General features: G+C 42.8%; 1 protein-coding gene across 1 annotated transcript in view; it reads left to right on the top strand.

Moving 5' to 3' along the window:
• Positions 1 to 21,508, top strand: part of VPS41 (VPS41 subunit of HOPS complex) — an 876,961-nt gene that overhangs the window by 499,673 nt on the left and 355,780 nt on the right. The gene's annotated exons all lie outside the window — the stretch shown is intronic.

Here is a 21,508-nt window from a genome sequence, read left to right as displayed (position 1 = left end):
CTCCACACCAATCACAACGCTGCTATTGCAGCGTTGTGATTGGCATACAGGAGGGAAGGGAACAGGGAGCATGCCTGTTTCTGTTCAGCAGAGACGGCATGGAGCCGGCCCAGGAGCAGAAGCGTCTTGCTTCTCAATACTATATCCGTAAATCGTTTGCTGTGATCACATTCATCCTTACTCCTTTCATAATTTGCTTTAACTACTCAATAGTACATCAAAACCTGCTGTGCAGCTCGACGACTTCCGTGGACCTTGCGTGTGCCATATATAAAATCCTGGAATTTCATTCAGCCTCAGTTTTGAATTCTGACGCATTCCCTATGCAACCCTCTGCACTGGGTGAATTCTGCACCCTTTCTAATTTCCTCCGATGACCCAAATAGACATGTATGTTCATGTTTTCCTGGCGTCTAATGTTTTGATTTTTCCACATTTTTCTACTGACACTCCCAGTCTCGCTTCATTCTCAATTGGAGTTCATCCTCAAATGAATCTAAACTGTTTGCTATCTTTAAAAAAATAATACCTTTTATATAGAGAGCAAAACCAACTCCTCAGGGAACACATTCTATGGTATGTTGTTATTTAAATGGAAAATTATTGCAATTTCATTTGAAATCTATTTATTGTAGTCCAAGTGGTCGAAGTAGGGAAAAAAAGAAGGGGAACTGTGGGCGGAGAATCCGGGGGCGAGATTTACTCGAGGATTGGATCAGTGGGAGGAGTCAGAAGTGTGGCTAGAAATAGCAAAACATACCAATTTTTAGTATGTTTGGCATTTCACTGACCAGTTACAGCTTACATCGTTATTTAATTCAAACAATAGATAAACATGTTTATTTGAGGTTTAATATATAAGTTGTCTACATTAAGATACATTTACAATGTGGACATATTTCCAATCACAGAATGTCCCAGATTCGCTTATAAGTGGAATTAGTCTCCGCGCCATGCAGGTTCTTTCATCAGCACTTCTCCTCCTCTTATTTAACCATTTCTGAACATAAAATTCAGGTTTAAATTCTATGACTGGAGGCCCCACGATTTTATGAACATTATAGAAGACAGACGATTGATTGACATTCTGTTCCACAGTGATGTAAGCACATTATTCATTACACTAAAGCCCCGATCACATTCAGCAGTGCAGGTACTAAAGGAGTCTATAATGTGCACTAATGGTTTCAGGCTTTCAGGGATGCAATTTCTAATTTGTTTGTACTCTCTGAAACCAATGATGTACTGCCTGGAATCAAATACATGCAACCTGCTACAAAGGTTTTGTAATTTCCCTCACCATATAAGATATCTACTGGATGTAGCCAATAAACTAGTTGTAAGAGTTCCATTCTATGTACCAACTCTTTGTATTCTATTTCGTCATTGTTTGTGGTTCTGCATATAGAAACATTTGATGCATTAGTTATTGTCATCCTTTTTCGCAGGTTATTTGTTAAGCACTTAAATAACTATGCCCTATTGATGCTAACAAGCCTTTGTTCTGTTGCAGTCCTACGCCAGCAAACTGCATCCGTTCAGCAGCATTTAATGCAGTTGTAGCAAGGGGCCTAGGTGAATCAGCCATTGATTCAAACACTAAAACCTACATCTGTATTGAACGATCGGCCTCGTATATGGTCATATCATACCGCTGCCACCTTAACCTGAAAACAAGTAAAAACATTCTGGAAAAAGCAAATAGTCATAGGGAATGCAGGATTATGTAAAGCTTGCAAAATATAAGCAGGAACAACATGTTAACTTAACGTTTTTACTCTCATTGTTCAGAAATCAATGAGTATTTTTTTGTCTCAAAAATTGAGGACATGAATGCAGGGCTCCTCCTGTACACATGTGTTAAGCTGAGCTCTGAAGAGAAAGGGACTCTTCAGGAGAATCTGATCTGACTCACGGAAACCCACAAGGGCTCCTTCATATTCATGTCAGCCAGCTAGCTGCTCAAACATTGTTTAGTACTTATGTATTCAAGTGTCCTGCAAAGGATACCTTTTGTATTGTCCAACTCTTCTACTCACAAAAAACGAGCGAGATCTTGACAGTGAAAGGCAAAATTATATTTTCCTTCGGGAAGTGAACAAAAAAGCAATAACCCACTGAGCTATGCACATAAAATATTGCTCTTTCATATGCGTGGTACACGTATTTTGCAGAAGGTGTATTAACCCTCTGCTCTACCTTAAGTGAGTCAAAACAGCCATTAGATAAAACTCCCCACCCATCTCTCTCCAGCAGGAACATTGATCACCAGAGTTATCTTAGCACTTTTATTGTTGCCCCAAACCTGCTGAATATACATAGAACTTTGCAGTGTTTTTAAAACTTCTTCACTGCTACAAAACCGGCCCCCACAAACTAAACCGTCTCCCTCCCATTCCAGTCGCCCTGGGAATCGCCTTATGCCTTGAACGGCCAGTCTGGCCTAGTTGCTGTAAAGTATTTTTCAATGCAATACTGCAGATATGTATGTTTATTTGATATAAACATCACGGATCACTGTTTGTGTAAGACATGGATTCTTCCTGAATATCCTTTGAATTGGGTTCCTGCCTGAATGATACATATGAGCTGTTTGGTACACAAAAAAAGGCCTCTGGGTAGACCTCTGAGGCAAAGGCAGAATGCAATTATCTGTTCTGCCGTCCTGTGACTTTGAGTTGAAGAAAAGCTGTATTGTTAAGAGATGGGTTTGGGTCCAGGCAGGGGTAACTCCCAGCCGAACCCTAGCTGAGGCAGAGGTTCATTTGTTGTGCCAGAGGCTAAGCTCTCCTCTTGCTGGTTTAGAGACGCTTGCCATAAGTGGATTGGACGCTGCGTGACCCAGCAGGTGCTTTGTCAAGGCAGAGGATCTTCAGGGTAGGAGCTGTGTGTTCTGCCTCTTCATGGCCTTTCTGCTAGTCCCAGATTCGACAGCCCTGTCTAATCCCAAATCTCTTGTGTTATTCACTGTGTTTCCAGTTTAAGGTGCACAGGTACCCCATTCAGTGTAGTCAGTGTGTTAAAATAAACTAGTTTGTGTGCCCTCCTTTCTCCACAGCATCCTCTACCAAGAGGATTTTACATTCCTTGTTCTGGAATCCACTGCAATATTGCATAGTCAATAATCTGCTCTGTTCTGTTCTGTCACCAGTTAATTCACAGTTGTCTTGTGTTCGAACACCCTCGTGTGCACAGCACTCTGACACCTGCTTGTGCAGAGTTTGCATTTAATAAAACAATAAATGTATCTTTGGTGTGGCATCACTGCGTTCAAGAGCCATTGTATGCACTAGCTCATAGAAGTACAAGTCATCTGCTTGCTGCTTCAGAGCACTGTAGGGGATAGGAGAAGGCTGTATGGAGTTAGTGGCGGGAATGAGCTTTATGGCTGACTACGGTACTTCGAAGCACTAACGGAGAGGAGGAGAATTAAGTGTAGGTATGCGTGAGAGAGAGAACATAAGGGAAGAGGGGTGAAGGTGAAGCAGAAGGGAACTGCTTCTATGCGTGCCACCCTTCACTATTCAGGGCTCCATTCACACATAGGAAGGACTCTTCATTGAGACTGTGAGGGCATCCATGCCGCTAAGAATTGAGTGGGTAACAGGGTGTAGTGTAGTTCCTATTTTCCCTATAGGCCCTGCGCATTGGAATAACATAAACAGCAGTTTAGACGTAGGACTGAGGTCTTCTAGGTCTCTACTGACTATGTTAGACTTAATTTAGGTTTGCGCCAGCTAGCTCCGAGGTCACTGGAAACTTTCTTGACTGAATAGGAAGTGATCAGCTTCCCTGGCTCAGACAAGAAGGGATTCAGCTTCTGACAACCGCATAAACATGACAACTTTGCTCCCTCAGAATAAGAGTAAATCTCTAGAGTCGTGTGAAACAATAGACAGCTATTTCACTCAGTCAGATGTGCATATTTAATTTCACCAGGGTGCAGAGAAATAGAGAGACGGGCGTTTTCAATAAAAGGTATTATTTATTGAGCAGTCTTCCTTCTCATGCAAGAGAAATGAATTGCCACAATTGCAATACTTAATGTAAAGTAAAGTACGTACAGTAAAAGGAGTATTATAAAATAATACTGTAAAAGCATTGATATGGTTTCTTAGCCATAAGACACTTTAAAATGGATAAAATATATATACATATATACATAGGCTAACATGCTCAACTGGTGCTTCTAAACTAAGCCTACCCCGGTGTACCTGACCTAAGCCTAATACGTGTAAGTAAGTAGCAGTTTATGTTAAGTAGGTTTGTTGCCAAGGATCTGTTCAAGAATTCTCTCTAAGGGTTTAGTCAGCACTGTACCTTGGGAATAGAATGTAGGAGGTCTGGTATCTCTCTCTCAGGACTCGATATCCCAGTCACCCGCAAGGGTAAGCTGGAAACGCCGGAGCTGGATTTTCTCGGCAGGAGAAAAGACAGCGTCTTTCTCAGCGCGTCAAAGAGGAGGGGCAGCGTCCGTGGACTACTTGCTTCTGCTGGGCTCTCGGAAAGTAGATTAGCTGCTCTGCTCCAGAATCACCACTGTGTTTTTGCTTAGGACAACGTTGGTATATTTATACCTGAAAGGTGCCGAGTTTGATGTAAGGTTTGGACATAAGACGTCAATAAAGATGTCACTAAGAACTGGCCGTTCTTACAGTGCTCGCAGGAGTTCTATTACAAATCAAAACAAAGCAAGCAGGGCTTTCCCAGGTTGCTGGAGGTTTGGTGTGTCGAAAGAACTCGGTGTGCTCTCTAGGAATCCAAGGTAGTAGCTTTTGCCGTGCCTTGGACTGCAAGGGCGATTTACTGAAATATGGATCTGATTATTATGCCATTATAGGGATATTATTGATTATAGCCGTATAGGGGCATAAAGTCACAATATTGAATCGGGTTCCTAGATAAAACACATCACCCACCCCACAATTTTATGTCCATCAATTACTAAAAACTAAGCAATAAAGATGCATGTGTATTCCGACCCACCCCAAAATACATTTTGCATTCAAATGGTGTATGTGAAATACACGGAACGTTATAGGTACTGTACGTTTTTAAGCAGTGTAATCATTAAAAAAAATTGCATATATCTTTAGCTGAACGATTTGCGAAAATACACCTGAAATGTCTCTTAATTACAGAAAAGAAGGTCGAGACTATTTCATCACATATAAATGAAATTGCTTGTGAGTGTGCTAGAGGCTGCGGTAACATATTGTCTCTAGATTTGCTAAAAATAGAAGCTCTGTTCTTTATGAATAGTTCTACTGTAAGCAGAGTACATGTGCCAAAAAAAAGTAAATATTTTGGAATTTGGAAAAAAATAATTTCGTTTTCAGGGGAAAAAATAGTTCCAAATGCTTTCAGTATCTTTTATTTTTCAAAGTTGAAGGCCGAATTCAGAGTTCATGGGAACGCTGTGTGCCGGTTTGCTTAAAAGTTATTCTTTTGGTTCAGGGGAGAACATGACTTCAGATAGATGTGCAAAAAAACAGTCTACAGCTTCAGGTGAAAGTTCAACCAAGGATGATAATGCTGTAACTGGGCAGTCGTGAGAATGATTGCTATCATGGATTTCAGGATCAGTAATGCTCACAGAAGGTTGTACCTGGGTGATGTTGCTCTCATTTCTTGCTTCACTGCCACCACCTAATCGTAGTGCAGAAGTCTCAACGAATGCAGTCATGAGGATTGGTAACAGCTGGGGACAACACGATGCATGAGCCATTACAGGACTTAGCAAAGTATCGATATCCATCGGTACTGCTGATTGTAGTGTAAGACAGGTGTCTAACACGCATTCTTCTCTGCATAGCATACATCGAAGCACAGGTAAGATGCAGTTCTGCCATATAGGTCTGAATGAAAGAAACCAGGTCATATTCAGATCTCTTAGCCGGGCTAATCCAAGGACTTTAGTTATGTGGTCCCGGTAGCGTATTGCTAGGATCGTTTCTTCCATTGTTGATGGAGTCATGTCTGCGTTTTGGCTTGCCATATCGAAGCAGAAGAGTCAAAAATAGGATTCCTGCCACGAGTCCCAAAAGTAGTGGTAGGCTGCCAAAGACCGAATGGACAAAATTGGGAAAGATGCCCAGGACTACTTCGAAGGGTGTTAACAGTCCCGAAAAAATTGTCTTAAATACATTTGCGATACCACTGGCATCTGACATATTTAGGATTTGGCTTAGCATTTCTACGAAATGCACGGGGCAATTTGTTGATAAAAGTGTATGTATCTCTGCCGTTGTCCTTGCAACTTGAAGATTATACGTTTCTTTTGATGATGTGATGGGCACTGTTGTCTGTAAAAGCACAGACTTCATTCTGCTTAAAGTATCAATTTGTATAGAAGAGATATTCAACGGAGGCCAAATCGTCGCCTCTGAGTCTCCAGGGCCGTTTGATTATACAATGCTTGCATACAGCAAGTGACCATGGAACTAATGCTTATGAGATATGCTTTCCCTGGCACCATGCCACAACAGCTGTGGTCCTTAATTAGAACGTAACTCCAGTTAGAAAGTTGTCTAAAGAATGGCACTATCTGTGTTGCAGGTGTGCCGTGCTGGTGGCATGAAAGGTTATTTGAAGTCCCCTCACAGGCCCCATGTAAATTAATACCTTGGCACAGAAGTATGCCGCTTAGTGATTGTTTACAATTATTACCACTAAGAAATACGTTCTGGTTTTTGTCACTATAACATGTGTGTGTATAAGGTAATTTCCATGATGTCTTAATGTACCCTTTACCCAACCTTTCATACTGGCCTGCTGGTAAATACGCTTGGCATTTTTTAAATTGGAAAGTTGTTATCGGAATTGTGATAATTCCGTGTATTATCCATTCAATGACAGGTCTTTCTGACATTGTCAATGGTAATCTCTCAAGTTTTTCAATGCTCAGAATCGTATAGTCTGCTCCTTTCTGTGCCAAACTGATTTGTTTATCAGTAAGGTTAAAGATAGAGAACAATGACGTTGTGTTGATTAAACGCCAAGGCACATAGCCTGAACGCAGGTTTTGCAACATCCAGCCTAGCTGTACAATGGAACGTAATTGGGACTGACCATGTTGTAACATTAGCAAGTCCTGATCTATTATATCTATAGCAGATGATACAATACTGTCCAGTGAATATATTCTGGAGGACAGAGTCATTAACCCATTGTCCACAACAGAAAGTGATTTTTCTAAATGAATACGATCAATTTCTCGTATTTTCTCTGCTGTCCCAATTTGAGTCACTTTCCATGCCTCGTTGTAAGCAGCGTATGTACTGGCCGATATGAAACGTTTTTGACGCTGTTTGCGTGGTGCCATTATGAAATCGTGCAAGTCAGCACCATCTTTAAGTAAAGACAAGTGTTGCTTAATTTCTGCCAGTGTGGATGTTTGTAGCCATTCAAGGCATAGTTTCCCTACACTATATGTTGTTACTATCCCTGGATTTTGTCTCTGGGAGTATGTAGGGTCTGGTCTGGTCATTTTTAACCCCTGTGTTTTGTTCAGGAATCTATCTTGACATTTATTTGTGTCTGTTGGCCAGATTAACCACTTTTTCCAATCAGGATGTGTTCTATTTTGATGTAAAATTTGGGATATGTCTATCTCAATATCTGTGGTTGTGTTATCAGGTATTGGCTTTGGAATAGACGGTTTGTTTAAGTATTTGATTTTGGCTAGGCCAAAACAGGTGGTTTGTTGAATGGTGTCATTCAAGAACATTATTTGTTCTGGGATCATGCAGGCTCGAAATAATGCTTCTAAGCCTTGTACCTGCCATTCTTTTGTACCCCAGATGGTTTTTGTTTCAATGTTGTTTTTCCAGAAATCAAAACCAAATTTAATCATTTTTTCATAAAATGTTTCAGAATAAATCGGTTTGGTATTTGTCAGCATGTTTTTTGTCCCTGTTTTATCTAACAGTTTATAATAGAATGTTTCAGCATCACTTGTGTTGAACCCTGAGAAGTATGGAAATTTCTCATAAAATGTTTTCGAACTGCTTCTAGGTGGAGTTGCACAATGTTCCCATTGATTATATTTGAAAACATTTCTAGATTTCTATATTTCTATATTTATGCAAATAGTGGTCTGCATAGTGGGTATGGCAATACATCTGTTCATAATTCGATGAACCTTGCAAATAATCATGTTCTGTACATTTTGCTGACAATACTAAATCTGACATCATATTATTTATGCTTTCAAAGTCCCAATCATCAGAGAATGTACTTGGTTTTACAAAGTCACTTAATGAAGCCATAAACTGATGAGGATATTTCAAGAGTTTGACCGGTCCATATATTTCATAATCTGTTTTGTCCCAAACGACCCCGCCGGGTATTGGAATGGCTGTGACATTCACTGTTGACAGTTCTCTTTTCTCGATGTGGGATGACTTGTGTGGCTTCAGAACTAAGTTGATGTTCTGACTTGCTGTGTCCATTGTACTGTAATAAATGTTCCTAAAATTAGAACTAAAATTGGGGAGAGTAGGAGTCTGAGTACCCCTAATACAATCCAATATTCAATCAATGGTGCATTTAGATATGCTTCTTGGAGTTGATGAAAGAGTTCTGTTGCTTTGTCTTTAAAAGTCTTTGTTGCTGGTGTTACTTCAGGCTCGCTTTGATCTTCAGAAAAGTTATCGAAATTGATGAAGTAGCCAGATGCAGTTCTGTCAATTGTTGGAATTGTTTTTTCAATTTGCCTTTCATTAGCACATTCTGATGCTACATCATTGTAGATTGGTGTTTCTTGACGAACTGTTTCAATTTGGGTTTCAAGAGGCACAAGTTCCATGGCTTTGTTGTTGCATAGTCCTTTTTTATTCACTGCAGGTTTATCGAATGTGATTAGTCTCTCAGTTTGAACCTCTTGGATTGTAGCAAATTTTGGTATTCTGCTATTTCTTGGGAGTCCACTGGGCCTACTACTTATTATTGGCCACGTGATTGTCGTTTTACCAGGTCGATGGATACAACTCGGTTCTCCTTTTTAACAGCAAGGGGCGGTAGTACAACTGATCTCGTTCCGTTGACTGCTAAGACAGGTACTGCTTTTCTGTAAGAAGGCTCAAATTCCTTCTTCACCGCTATCTTCTCTCTGACCAGATCCCCAATCTTTGGAATCCAGTCAGGTCTTGCTGGGACAGGTGGTGTGTTTTCAGTGGTTGTTGGCTGCTGTTTTAGTTTTATGTTGCTCAGGGCTTTTCTTGTTTCATTTAAGTCCTTTAAAACAGCCAAACGATCTTTGATGTCAAAGCATTTTTTCTTATCTTCTACCACTGAAGCATGACTATCTAAGTCCTGAACATACATTCTAGTTCCGAACAATAGTTCGTACGGGCTGAAACCTTTTTAGAGAATTTCTTGGCAGATTATTAAGACTACGTTGGACACTTGTTAAATGCTAGACCCACCCATCACCCGAACCTAATACCTTTGCCGTTATAGATTGCTTTATGTCTCGGTTTTTCTTTCCAGAATCCCGTTTCCCTCAGGATGGAAGGGACAAGAGTACCGCAATCCAATGCCCATGCTGGTCATGGCCTCCTTATAAGCTCAAGAGCTAAAAGCAGGACCCTGGTCAGATTGTAGCATGGCAATTGCGTATGTGCCGATAAAGACTCGCAAATCTTTTATAACAGTTCTGGCGTCAGCCAAGCGCCGGGGCCACATTCTTAAGTGAATTTAGTCTTAAAAGGAATTAATAGGACGCTGGATTTTATGTATAGATAGCCTTATGCTAACTACAGAAATGGCCATGGCAATACTCCGGTTGGCTCGTTACTGCGGTCTCTGTTGCAGTCTGGACAGCTCTTCGCAAATTTATAATGTTGCAGGCTCATCCCCAGCCACCAGTATTCTGATTGTAATTCTGTCAGAGATTCCTTCAGCTGTTTGTGCCTTGGACCTTCACCCATGTGTGGGTCTGCTATTAATAAGACTCTCCGGTTCGTGTTTGGAATCACTCTATCCCCCACTCCAGGGATTCGAGCAAAAGGAACAGAGTTTGCGTCAATTACGTATGTATAATTGAGTGGATAGTTCACGGGTAGTGCTGCACAGTTGCCTTTTGAAGACGTTTTTACCGCCAGCATGGTTTCCCCGTCTATGTATTTTTCTGAACGCTTTTTTGTGGCTACGGAAGTCCGTTGAGGTGCTTCTGCTGTGGCTGTATTAGCCAATGAATTCCCTGCAACGTGAACGCCATCACGTTGATGACTCAGTGTGTGTATCACATGAGTCTTTTGTAGTTATTTCTGTAAAATAACTATTTGTTCCCAAAGCACTTTATGCTTGATTGTGGCACCTATGTCATCTTTATAATCGTTTTGAACCCAGTTCTGCAAATCATTATTGTAAGATTTGACGCAGAAATGCGAATCGCACACTATTAGTGTCGGGAATTCACGATCTGTATTTTCAAGCGCCATCTTTAAGGATCTGATTTCAGCTCGCTGAGCCGAACAGTTTCTCAGTGATTCCGTTTTTGTTATTTTTGGTCTGAATTTACCACAGAGCCAGCGACCTTTAATAATCGCGCAGGCTGCATTGTAGGATTTATCATCTACATTGTAATGCTGTACAAATCTGTCTGTATAGATTATACAGGAGTATTGTTGGAGAGGCAGAATTTCAATTGGCAGAGGATATTCTTCTTCATATTTCAAATCATTCAGTTTTTTCATGTTCGGGACATAATAGTATGTCACTTTTTCTGTATCAAGAGAATTTTCCCACTGTATCCATTTTGGATCTAGTGCCACTGTTTTTAGATTTACTGGGCTGAATAGCGCCTCGACGGCTCATTCTGCTGTAAAAACAGTTATTCTTTTTCCTTGGGCTAGGGCTCTTTCTTTTGCTATAGCCGTCTGAACCGCCTTTACAGTATTTTCTGTAAGACTGAATGTTTTTTCTGCTTGTGTGTACAAATGTGATTTGTATGCTATTGGTACCGTTTCTCCCTCATTAGAGGTCAGGTACGTGAATCCGCATCTTCCTGGGATGACTCGGATTACAAGGTGTTGCGTGTATTATCACGTGTTTCTAATTTTGTTTTAGCTAACATGTCTGTTTGCAATGATCTCAAAATTTCTGTGTGTTTCTGAGTCCAGTTGATTGGTTTAAAATCAGGTTTTATTAATTCGTAGAGAGGTTTAACCCTCTCTGCATAATTTAGAATGTAAGTTCTTCCGAAATTCAGGAAGCCTAGAATCGATTGTAAGTTCTTCAGCGTTTTTGGTGCTTGGAGTACAGCGCACTTCTCTAAGAAGTTGTCTGCTAGGCTTTTGCCTTCACTTGATAATTCGTATCCTAAAAACAGGACCGTTAGATGGGCAATTCGTGAATTTTTAAAGTTGAATTTGTAACCCTCTGCTGCGAACCCAAGTATTATGGTGTTCACTCTTTTCAAGTGAGTATCCAAGTCGTCGTCTGTGAGCTAGATGCCATCGACATTGGATACTGCCTCGTCATCATACATTTGTAGTAACTCTGTTACTCTGGCTGAGAATAATTCTGGGCTATTCTTGAATCCCTGTGGGAGTCTACAGAAATTTTTCTGTGACCCCATTATTGAGAAAGCGGTCAAGTACCTGCTTTCCGGTGCAATATTTTGACAAAAGAATCCCTTAGAAATGTCTAATGTTGTTTTGTATTTTTTGCGAACTATGTTATTCATTAGTGCCGCACTGTGCGAATTTTGTACTGCAAATGTTTTGCAACTTGAGTTAAGGTGTCTGTAGTCCAAGACTAGACGATATGAATCGTCTGGTTTGGAGAGACAGGAAACAAAAGGATTGTTCATTTGAGAGGTGCATGTTTCAATCACCCCTTGGTATTCAAGTTGATCTAAAATCTCCCTGACCTGTTTTTTAGCTTCTTGCTTAATCGGGTACTGCCTTTGTGCAGTAGGTTGACATTTTAACTGGATTTTGTGAGGAGGAGAGTCCTCATCCCATCCTACATGATTCTTATATAATGCAGGTGCTTGAGCTACTGCCCATTTTCTTGCATATATATATTTTCTGTGAATTGGAATATGATTTGAGAAGGCAGGCATAATCATTTTTTCGCCATGAGGGCACTCCCTTACAAACTCTGGTGGCCAGTCTTTCTCGGCTAACAGGATGTCAAAGCCTTTTGAGAGGTTATCCCAAAACAGACCCCTATTTTCCTAGTCTTATCTCCCTCTATACGCAATATTATTTCGTATATTTTATGAGGTTCGCGAACTCTGGTATCTGCAGTTTCCACTTGAATGTATTCATTCGTGTCCACTGTCTCCAGATGATTCATCAGGGTCTTGCGAGCTATGCTGATTTCTGCTGCACTGTCTAGCATTGTCTGTGCCCACTCTCCGTTTTTCAGCTGTGTCCTCAGTATTCTCGGCATGTTCGATTACTCTAATACTGGCTACCTTCTTCCTTGGGAATTGCAATTTTTTACTTTGAGCAGGTTCCTTGTCTTTGGACTTGGCGTGCTCTTCCCTTTGTTCTGACCGTCCTCTTCTTTCCGATTTCTGCGAAAAAGATCGAGAGGGACGTGTATCAATATCTTGATATCTATCAGGCTTTTTCAAATTATCCTTATTTCTAAGGTTGTATCTTTTTGCAGAAGGCTACCTTTGGGGAGACTGGTGTTCTCGGCTCGGAGCTCTTTCCCTCCGCTGAGGAGCCCTTCCTCTAGACTGGAAACCTTTTTCTTTGGGAGTGGATTGTTTATTTCCATCCCAGCTCTTTTTAGGAGTGTTAAGATTATTTTTAATAAATCATTTTTCAGGATTTTCAAGTAGTTGGAGTTTTACCGGTTTACCACCCAAACTATCTCTACCTAGTTCTTCATAGCATTTTTCTATGATTCTGGCAAGCTCAATTGATTGATCTGTTATATCTGTTTCTTTCCATTTTTGGCGGATCGCCACAGATGCTGCTTCTCCTTTTATGTTGGCTAATAATATAGCCGAGACCTGTTTGAAGTCTTTCAGTAATTTCATACCAAGAGTTAAAGCAGGTTCTGGACCATATTCATTCTGAATTTGTTTTAGCACATCTGGTATTACCGCCAGAGACGGAACACCATGTGTTTTTGTGTAAATGGAAGCAAAGACTGTGCCCCAAGTGTCACAGTCCTCCACATGTGGTGCGACCCCCATTGGAAGGCAGATGGTCAGAATTCTGTGTTTCTCAATAGGGGTAGTATTCGGGAATACTGCCTCTATTTGAGTTATTTTCTGTGCTAGCCAGAATGGAATTTGTTCCCGTTTTGCGGGTGGTTTACCAAGACATGATTGTATGTTCTGTGGTGTAATTTTATTTGTGTTCCCCCTGATGAGGGGTCAGCTGTGGAATATTAATAGCTGGTTGGACTGTTGCAGTCCGCATTACATATTGGACTAACTGTCTGTGAATTTTAATTAGTAATTTTAGCTGTGCTAAAAGTTCTTCGCTTGACATTTTATCAATGTCTGGATGTGTTGAGTAGCTGGCTAGAACCGGCCACATTGCTCCTGGTCTACCTAGTGGACCGAGCCTGGTGATGTGATCATTATGTTTTAGGGCGCCTTTAAACCAGAGCAGGTGCTCTTGGTAATTTAGTGGTATTTCAATATCCTCAAAAGGTGTATATTCTTCTGGAGGTTCCTCTATTTTGTAATAGTGGAATTTGTGTGTTGTAGTGTTTGCCGCTGGAAAGTGTATCCATGAATAGAATACCTCTGTCTGCCGATATTCGTGTGCCTCTATCACGAAAATGACTGTACCACCTCGTGATGACAGTCCGTTTTCTATACGTTTTAAAGTTATAGTTTTTCTTATGTTTGCCGGGATGATAATTGCACCCGGTTCATTAAACCCTGTAACATCGAAACCCCTTTGATTCGCATCTACTGCGGCTTCATCGGTTTCGTTGTTATCGCCGTTTTCTGACATTGTTTAAATGAAAGTTTGCAGAGCAGGTTTCCAAGGAGACAAAAGAATAGGTGCACAATATTTTGGAACACTGTATCCTTCAACGTTGACTAAACCAGAAAATCTACGTAGGAATCTCTTCCTACTAAGTTCCGGGGGATTTTAACCTTTCACCCACTCCAGACGTCTATTGGAGTATTTACGGAAGAAAGGGTCTGCATGAAAAAGCACGACTGAGTTACTCTAACGTCTTGCGTTAGTTTTATCGCTTTACCAAACGTTGGGCGCCATGTAGTGTAGTTCCTATTTTCCCTATAGGCCCTGCGCATTGGAATAACATAAACAGCAGTTTAGACGTAGGACTGAGGTCTTCTAGGTCTCGACTGACTATGTTAGACTTAATGTAGGTTTGCGCCAGCTAGCTCAGAGGTCACTGGAAACTTTCTTGACTGAATAGGAAGTGATCAGCTTCCCTGGCTCAGACAAGAAGGGATTCAGCTTCCGACAACCGCATAAACATGACAACTTTGCTCCCTCAGAATAAGAGTCAATCTCTAGAGTTGTGTAAAACAATAGACAGCTATTTCACTCAGTCAGATGTGCATATTTAATTTCACCAGGGTGCAGAGAAATAGAGAGATGGGCGTTTTCAATAAAAGGTATTATTTATTGAGTAGTCTTCCTTCTCATGCAAGAGAAATTAATTGCCACAATTGCAATACTTAATGTAAAGTAAAGTACATACAGTAAAAGGAGTATTATAAAATAATACTGTAAAAGCATTGATGTGGTTTCTTAGCCATAAGACACTTTAAAATGGATAAAATATATATACATATATACATAGGCTAACGTGCTCAACTGGTGCTTCTAAACTAAGCCTACCCCGGTGTACCTGACCTAAGCCTAATACGTGGGAAGGAGTAAGTAAGTAGCAGTTTAAGTTAAGTAGGTTTGTTGCCAAGGATCTGTTCAAGAATTCTCTCTAAGGGTTTAGTCAGCACTGTACTTTGGGAATAGAATGTAGGAGGTCTGGTATCTCTCTCTCAGGACTCGATATCCCAGTCACCCGCAAGGGTAGGCTGGAAACGCCGGAGCTGGATTTTCTCGGCAGGAGAAAAGACAGCGTCTTTCTCAGCGCGTCAAAGAGGAGGGGCAGCGTCCGTGAGCTTCTCGCTTCTGCTGGGCTCTCGGTAAGTAGATTAGCTGCTCTGCTCCAGAATCACCACTGTGTGCTTGCTTAAGGCAACGTTGGTATATTTATACCTGAAAGGTGCCGAGTTTGACGTAAGGTTTGGACATAAGACGTCAATAAAGATGTCACTAAGAACTGGCCGTTCTTACAGAGCTCGCAGGAGTTCTATTACAAATCAAAACAAAGCAAGCGGGGCTTTCCCAGGTTGCTGGAGGTTTGGTGTGTCGAAAGAACTCGGTGTGCTCTCTAGGAATCCAAGGAAGTAGCTTTTGCCGTGCCTTGGACTGCAAGGGCGATTTACTGAAATATGGATCTGATTATTATGCCATTATAGGGATATTATTGATTATAGCCGTATAGGGGCATAAAGTCACAATATTGAATCGGGTTCCTAGATAAAGCACATCAAGGGGATGGGGGAGGAGGTCAATAGATTGGGCAAGACTGTTCCCTTCGGGGTGGGGGTGGGTCTCAATGGACCCCCTCAGGCTGCTCAGCCAGAGTGGCTCTAAAATTAAGTTAACATTAGGCAGGTGGCTTTGTCTCTTGTCTGCCTTCCTCCCATCCCGTCCTATAATTGTCCATATTTTAAGGGTACTAACCCATTTCATGCTGAGTTTCAACCAGCGCTTCCAAGCATTGTAAACAATATCTGTTACTGTTATCAGTTAAATGATATTTAATTTACCAACCGCGGAAGGATCAAGGTCTCAGTCGTTCTGCGGTTCTGACTAATGGCCTGCAGATCTCAGCGGTGAGTGTTTAACTCATGGAACCACCCTGCTGAATATCCGCACCTGCAACCACTGGCTCAAATTAAGCACTGGCTGCAGGCTTCATCTGAGAAGGGACATCGCATTGACTTTACTGTCTGTGTTGAGTGCAGAGGCTCAGGTGCGAAACACTATGGACCAAGCCTCGTGATCTGCACAGGTGGCATGTAGTTTTGCCGGGATGCTGGGAATTTTTGTACCAATATTTGGACCCTCCGATTGATAGAAAAATAAAATGTTATGTTTAGCTGTTATCAGTGCAAATTTGGATTTGTAACAACTATGACCAAAATAGTGTCAAAAACCTGTACACAATTGTCCAGCAGGTTAATTACACATGATTTTGCACTTGACCAGGTTCTCTATAAAGCTCTACCCCTGTGCCCCTATCTACCTGAGTAAATGTGCTCTTCCGTATATGTGCAACCCATGTTGTAGGGTGTGACACGCATGGCTTCCACCTTGTAACCAACACAAAGCTCACTGAACAGCTAGCAGGGACTATGGACAGTATTTCTAAGTTGCCAACATACTAGGTGAATTAATACTCATCATTGATGTTTCATGTGTATGAATCACGCTGGCAAAACCAATTAATCCTTACCAGGTCCTTACCAGGTCGGTTAATTTGAGTATCGCTAGATAGGATACATTATGCTTAGAAACGGCAGAAGTGGTATAAAGCTTGTTGCAACAAACATTGACGTGTACACGAGTCAGGTTGATCTAATGTTGCAATTTACCATGAACCACAGGCTGGTGCTGCAATGCTGACTTTGCAATAGCACAGCTCATGTGCTTGGAAATTGATTCTTTTTTGTATTTACATTGTTTTTTCAGCCCTTGTCTGTCTGACCTCTACCTTGCTTCAGAGTGAACATGGCTGCTAATGAGGGGCAGCTCTAGAAGTAGCCATAATCAATATATTTCGGTGCCCTACAAGTCTGAAGCCGGGGAACCAGGTTTGGGTCTGGCTGGAGGCTCAAGCATTCTTTGATTCTGGGCAAATCACTTGGTCTCCTCGTGCCTAAAAAAGCAAGTATTTCCAATGCAATAGGCCTCACATTACTGAACGTTTGTGCTTTTGGCGTTGCATTATTATATACAACCCCAATAGGTCAAACTTTCAGTAATGCAAGACCTTTTGCATTGCAAATGCTTGTTTTTAAAAGATCACATCCCTGAACACAGCAGTGGTACACATTAAAAAAATAACATACAAAAATCAGCTGATAAGACATTCGACATTTTCCAATTAAAAAAAGAAAATGTGCAGGTATTCTTTCATTTTCCTTCAAGAGCATGGGGTTCAGAGGCAGTCCAGGTTCCTCTTGCAGGCCCGAGAGCAGAGAAAAGAGCAGAGCTGTTAATGAGGGGCTGGGGACCTCTTGGCAGGCACGCAGAACAATTTCCAAGAGAGGCTGGTGGGGCTGGGTCAGCTGAGGGCCTCTTCTACAGCAGCCACCGTCCTCATACTCGGTGGAGAGCCACAAATTCCTCGCTTTTGCCCGTTGTTCTTTTCCAGGTGGCGTCTGTGAATCTGCGTGAGCCCGAAGATAAAGGGCAGAGGAGGTCATGGGCGGGGGACACCAAAGCATCCTGATGTGACCATTGTATTGGTCACAGTGAGGGCAGGCGGGCAGCGGCCTCACTAAATGAGGTGTGAATCACTGCAGCAGCAGGTCATCAGAGGTAGCAGTTTTCGCACTAACGTAAGACTAATGGCCCTTTCAGGGTTGCTTTGCAGGCCCCTAGATAGAGGGGAAGGGGGAGGAGGTCCAGTGCACTGCAGATGTGCATCACATAGGCTGAATGAAAAAGTTATCATTTTAAGTAGGCCGATTCCTGCCGTCCCGGGACGCTTTTGTAAAACCAAAGAAGTAGGGGAACGGACTGAAATCACTTTTTTTAAGTAGGGGCACGCCGTGCCCTTCCGAGCCCGCCCACTTCTACCACTGTTGTAGTCTAAATAATGGCCAAATGTTCACCTATGTTGTTACCAAAACACTGAGCTTTACATCGTCCGTATATCCGTGAAAGTATACATCCGCCAGCATCATTCGCCATGAAACAAATGTGCAAGACTACAGAATAATAAGAGAACGTGGAGATATCAAAGATGTTTAATTGGATACAATGAGATCAATGTAATGTCACATAACCAGGACTCTGCTATCTGAATAAAGAAACCAATGCGGCCCAATGGGAATTCCTGAGGAAGCTGTTCTGCAGTTAAACCAGGGGTTCTGACCAACCAGAAACACTAAAAGGAGATGTAAAACACAAAATACCCCACTAATACATTTCGGCCGCGGAGGTCGTAACGCAGGGGCCACAGGAGCTGCGGCGAACGAGATCAGGCAGACAGGAAGTAACCAAACTAAACGGAATAGCAGAGCAACGGAACGGCGGCGGTGCTGGGAAGAGTGGGCTCCGTGCCCCGCCGGGTCCCGCTAGGCGGAGAAGAGTGGCGGCGTGTGCTGCGAGGCCGTAGCTGAGTGCAAGTGCCGCAGGGGAGTGCGAGCGGTAGTGGAGCGCGGTGAAGCCTCTGGGGAGAAGGCGCGCCGAAAATCTACTGCAGCCCACAAACCGCTGGCCGCCGCCAGCCGCCCGCGTTCAGCCGGTAGCGAGGGCGCCCTCCTCTTTCTCGTCCACTTCTGACCTGCTGGCCATCATTTTGGCTTCCCAAGTGCCTGGTCTGCTTCAGCTTACCCCCGCCGCGAGCTCCACAAGGACCAACTAACACAAGCATATTGTCGCTCTGTCTGCGAGTCACTCTGTGTGCTTTGCTCCCTTCGCACGGCCAGCGTCCTTCCAACATCTTTCCAGCAGGAACCACATCACTTTTCAGACAGACGGACCAGCAGAGCCACAGAGCCTCGGAAGCATCGGAGCCTGAAAAGAAAGCGGAGTGCTGTGTGATCCATCATTCGCCCAACTCATCTAACAACTAGTCCAGCAGCAGGGTGGGGTAGTAGGACAGGCCAACAGGGACGGAGTAGGAGAGGAACAAGGACGAGCATATCAGTGAGGTTCTCGGCGGTGCCAGTGGTGCAAGCTAGTTGCAGGCCAGTTCCTGAGCCTGGGCTTGGGTGGGCCGGTTTTCAAACTTTACAGCCCCAGCACCTCGGGGAGCCGGCTACCTCCCAGCCCCCCCAGCACCCTAGCCTCCCAGCCTCCTCCTCCTCGCCTCTCCCCCCCCACGCTATCCCCTCCCCTGGTTCCCAGCAATTACCCAACCTACCACAGATGTCACAGGTAACACGGGCTCTGGGCGTATTTTCTGGACATCCACGATCTTCCGGGTCTGACCAGAGTCTGCAGTAGCTTGTCAAATAACTGCTGGCCAAAACTTTATATGAAGACCTGCACTTGAAGCTGATTCAATAACTCTCAACTACCTAAGCTACCCAAAAGTCTATACTACTTGGAAGTCCTCAGTCTTCAGCTTTTACCCTACAGCCCTACAGTTTACAGCTTCTCCCAATGGTTCTCAAAAACTGACAAAAACTAAGAATCAAGAACTAAGAATCACCATCAGAACTTTCCCACAACCTTGAGTCACTTCAGCTGACCGTTATACCCAGATTTGCCGCCTGCTGACGTACCCTTTGAGCCCCAGTCTAGCTCAGGAGCACCAACCATATCAGACGACAAGCGGCCAACAAGGGGCTAACAAGGGATTTTCAAGAATACTGAGTGTACTCAGCCTATAACAACCTTAGTCACTTCAGTACCTGAATCAACCAACTTGCATCAAACAAGGCCTCAGATAATCACACTACAGAAGCCACTAGTTTTTGTTGTAGTTCTGTATCTAGGCAGGCCCCTTGGCCACATCAGTGAGAACCAGTGAGACCTCCCGGGACATCTAGTGCGGAGTATCATCTAACCAATTAAATAAGAAAACTTTTAAAGAAATTGTTGGTCGACAGCACTCCCTCCCCTTCCCCACAGCAAGAGTTTCCTAAGCTTTTCAAACATGAGATCAGGGCGGGAGAGGAAAACACCATAAAAGACCATAAAAAAGACCGCAACGGTAAATGTCAACTCCAATAGTTCGGAAGCATTGACCGATCTACCGATCAACCGGGGCTTAATAGCTCCTATAAACGTACCGATAAATCAACCCTTAATAAGGGATTACTTTAGGAACCTAGTGGCACTGGCTGCCCTGAAGAAAAACTCTAGTCCAAGGGTACTGACCCAGGCTGCCCCTTTAACAAAAGCAGTGGCAACCCCGAACCAAATCCTAATCCAGGCTCCGATCCATGCGGCAGTCAATGAAGGCGAAACTTGCCCGCAGCCATTTTCCACATCAATTATGGAACTAAGTAATTCGAATACCTCTGCAATCCCAGTAGGCTGTCGATCACCTCAAGTACTAGGACAGTGTCTTCCGGATCAACAGTTAGTTCAAACTGAGCATGCTTTAACTCAAGATCTTACCCTCAAAGATGCTAGCTTCTCAAAAGCCCAGTCTGCACAGTTTTCAAGTCAGTCTTCTCCACCACCATCAAAACTCTTCATAGTATCCGACAAGCAAAAAATAAATACCAGTTTAATGACTCCTGAAGTTGTGTCCCATCACCATCCCCAACTTAAAAATCCAGAACCAAAAAGCCAATCAGAAATGGCCAATTCAGCTGTTAACACGGGAAATCGAGAGGGGCCAGGAGACAATTTTATCTTTACTCCCTTAGACTTGTCGTTTTTTTCTAACGATCAACCAAAATCAGATGCCCATGAAACTTCACCAGCTGTCGATCAAAACGATCTCTGTATTCAGTTACTACACTTCAAACCTTGACAGACGCTTTAACTTACCATTCTGATAAAATGGTCATGCAGGTGCACCTTTTGAACACGCTAGCGGTGTATACCGCCGGTTTAGATCAGAAACTAGAGGCACTAAATCTGCTCATCATAAAAGCTCAATCCCAAGCCAAACTGGTTCAATTGTTATGCTGCTGCTCCCCCATTATCGATTCATTATCAACCCTTCCACAATTCTTTCCTCTGTGATAACAGAAATCAAGAACCTACCATTGGCAGGGTCATCAGTCTCACCAACTCCGTCAAGCAACACAGTTGAGGGCCTAACTGTCACGGAAGACTAGTCCCTCCCTATTTCCCCAAATTTCACGGAGGTAGAAGACAGCAAAGCAACTCCCATTACTCCAGTCGAAGAACTCAATAAACACAGGTTGTCTAAAAGGGAAAAAAAGACTACGGAAGAGTCGGAATAAACATACAATAGAAACTAAAACACAAAACTCCAGAGGCCTGGCTGATATTACTCGAGACCAAGCTCAAGAGCAGCAGCTTCCTTCAGGTGCAAACTTGTACCTGAACCCTGCACCACAAGCCCTGACCCCCCAAAAAGATCCTTGGCAACAAAATACCTGCCAAGAGGGAGGACCTCAAGGACGTGTGTCGTTTTTAGAGCATCCAGTGCAAGCAGAACCCGAACCTGGGACATTACCAACACCTCCCCCTGTACCAGTCATATCACGATTGGGAATTGAAAATCCCTTGACGCAGTTTTCAGACACCATCCTCAATAGCTCATTATTAGAGGAGTATAATCCTCACGCCCTGCAATGCATAGTCACCCAGCC

The sequence above is a fragment of the Lissotriton vulgaris genome, chromosome 4_1 (assembly GCF_964263255.1).
Source record: "Lissotriton vulgaris chromosome 4_1, aLisVul1.2, whole genome shotgun sequence".
In the NCBI taxonomy this organism is placed as follows: domain Eukaryota; kingdom Metazoa; phylum Chordata; class Amphibia; order Caudata; family Salamandridae; genus Lissotriton; species Lissotriton vulgaris.
This window is presented reverse-complemented; position numbering and strand designations above follow the sequence as displayed.